Raw genomic sequence first — 3,166 nt, forward strand, 5'->3', positions numbered from 1 at the left:
GTTTGAATCCCCGCGATGGGGTGAGCTCCCGTTGTTCGGTCTCTGCTCCTGCCAACCTAGCAGTTCGAAAGCACGTCAAAGTGCAAGTAGATAAACAGGTACCATTCCGGCAGGAAGGTAAACGGCATTTCTGTGCACTGCTCTGGTTCACCAGAAGTGGCTTAGTCATGCTGGCCACATGACCCGGAAGCTGTACGCCGGCTCCCCAGAGTCAGCCACGACTGGACCTAATGGTCAGGGTTCCCTTTGGGAAGGATGCTTGCTGACCCTGACAGCGTGCTAGAGTCCCTCTGCCTCCTTCCCAAAGCCTAGGTAGCACTTGCTCAGCTTTGGGAAGGCAGCATGAGGGCATCAAATTCTGGCATCTCCCAGGGCCTCATATTAACAAGGTCCGCCTCTGACAGGAGTGGAGAAGAGCTCTTGTGCTCAAATCCTGCTTGCTGGTTTTCCACAGGCATCTGGTGGGCCACTATGAGAACAGGATGTGGGACTAAATGAGCCTGATCCAGCAAGATCTTCTTATGTACTTATGGCATAAGTAGGAATAAGTCCCTCCAAAGCTTAAACTTCAGGGACCTTAATCCTGGAGGGGCCCAGGAGCAAATTTAGTTTACATTGCTTAAAAAGAGTGGTATGGTAGACCCAATTTGAGTCATATGACTCAAATTGATTTTTTGTTTTGTTTTCAACCACCCCAAAGTTTGAGAGTCAGTAGCACAGATGCTGTAAAGGTTGTTGTAAACAACCCCACTGAAGAAGATAACAGTGGTTACCCAGGCCTTGTTGCTGGTTGTGAAGTGGCCCCCATAACAGTTTGAACTTCGGAGCCCCCAAAATGTAGGTCCACCAGTGACTCAGAAGGCTTCCTTTCTGGAGACATATCCCCAATGCATAGACAGTGTGTGGATGGAGTTAGCATGCGATGCAATGAATTAGGGAGGGCCAGTGAGGGTTTCTCAACACAATTGCACGGACAGAAGAACACTCAAAGTCGGCTTGAGCTAGGCTGCAGTCCTATACTTGCTTACCAGGGAGTAAGCTCTACTGAACTTGGTAGGACTTACATCTGGGTAGATGTGTATAGGATTGCACAGTCGATTAACCGATCACCGTAGTGATTTGTGTGATGGTGAGGATCTTATTTGCTTGCTCCTAATCCAAAATAGTGTTAGGACTTCAGGAATGGCAGAGTCTTTTTTTAAAAAACTCATTTAAATAACTGTAAGCATATATACAGAGGGACGCAGGTGGTGTTGTGGGTTAAACCACAGAGCCTAGGACTTGCTGATCAGAAGTTTGGCAGTTTGAATCCCCGTGACGGGGTGAGCTCCCATTGCTCAGTCCCTGCTCCTGCCAACCTAGCAGTTCGAAAGCATGTCAAAGTGCAAGTATATAAATAGGTACCGCTCTGGGGGGAAGGTAAACGGCGTTTCTGTGCGCTGCTCTGGTTCGCCAGAAGCGGCTTAATCATGCTGGCCACATGACCCAGAAGCTGTCTGCAGACAAACGCCAGCTCCCTTGGCCTATAAAGCGAAATGAGCGCCACAACCCCAGAGTCGGTCATGACTGGACCTAATGGTCAGGGGTCCCTTTACCTTTACCTTTTAAGCATATATACAAAGTGGTTGCAGAAGCCCAGGTTCAACTTCAAAGGAGAAATATCATGGGGTTGCTGATCTGACTTTCATGACAATGAACATTGATCCTCATTTGCTTGTGGGGTGTTTACACATCTTTCTGTTACTCATTCGTTCACTCCACACTTGAATGAAATTCCCCATCATTTTCCAAACCACAAAATGACCGTTTGTTTTTTTTAAAGTAGATTAGTTGTGCTAGGATGACAGACTTCTTTAGTCCTCTTTAATTGCGCAAGCCTAAAGTTCTGGTGTGTTCTCAAATTGTTCCCTCAAAATAATGGCAGTCCGGAGGCAATAATCCCTAGAAATTGCACACTGCACTTTTTGGGTGATAGAAGAGGGTGCTAAAGCATCATGGCAAGGTGATCTGTTAGAGCTCTGGGAACAAAGAACATGTCAGGCAGGAAGGAGATATTCTTCTCGCACTCTTAAAAATTATGCTTGTTTCTTGCTGTGTAAAGCTCCCCAAGATGCAATTTGGTCATTTATAAACTATGTCCTGTAAGGCCTAAATTAAACCCCACGTTGAACAAATGGCTGCCATACTCTTATGTCGAAATCTGCCATGATTGTGAGGGGCTGGAAAATGCTCTTTTCATGGCATGGAGTACAAATATTCATCAATGATTATCCTTCTTTTGCAGTGAAAAGATGATTGCCTCCCTAATTTTTTTGTCATCAGATAACAATGCATTTATGTTGCGTGTGTATTGTATTTTCTGTCTCTAGGCTAATGCATCTCCTTTTGACGTCACTATCAATAACCCTGCATCCCTGAGTTCATCTATCCTATTTAAAAAGATAATGGAAAAAGGCACAAAGAAGATGATGGACTGAAAATCATTCAGACGTTGCTGTTAAGATTGTGAGAAGAGCACAATGGTCCATCTAGTCCAGAGTCCTGTTTCTTACTAGTTTGGATTTGGCAGGAGGGATGACAGTTCAGGTGATGGAGAGATTGCTTAAGAACATACAGTTGCCCCGGGGTTTTCAAACAGCTTAGTTCTCGAATGTTTTGGCTCCCAATGCCCAAACTGTGACTGTTCTGGTTTGTGAATTATTTTTGGAAGCTGAATGTCTGATGGGGCTTCCGCGGCTTCCGGTTGGCTACAGGAGCTTAAAGCCGTGCTTTGGTTTCTGAATGTTTTGGAAGTCATACGGACTTCTGGAAAGGATTCTGTTCAACTTCCAAGGTACGACTGTCCAAAGGACATACAAATGAATCAGGCCAATGGCCCATCTGGTTCTACATCCTGTTCTTACAACGGCCATCAAGATGCCCACTGGACGCCAGTGCTATTTTTCTAGAAAACGAAGTGCTGGAACTCACCACGAACCCCTCCCTTCTAGTGGCAATGGTGCCCACCTGAGAGGTGCTGGAACTGAGTTCCGGAGAGTTCTGGGTATTGCACCCTGAAATCAGACTGCTGCATTTTGGATCCTATTCAACTCAGTACATAACACCGGGTGAAGAAAAAAGCCTTATTCTCCATGTATTTGTCTAATCCTCTTTTAAAACCACCCAG

The sequence above is a fragment of the Podarcis gaigeae genome, assembly GCF_964106915.1.
Source record: "Podarcis gaigeae genome assembly, chromosome: 4".
Lineage (NCBI taxonomy): Eukaryota > Metazoa > Chordata > Lepidosauria > Squamata > Lacertidae > Podarcis > Podarcis gaigeae.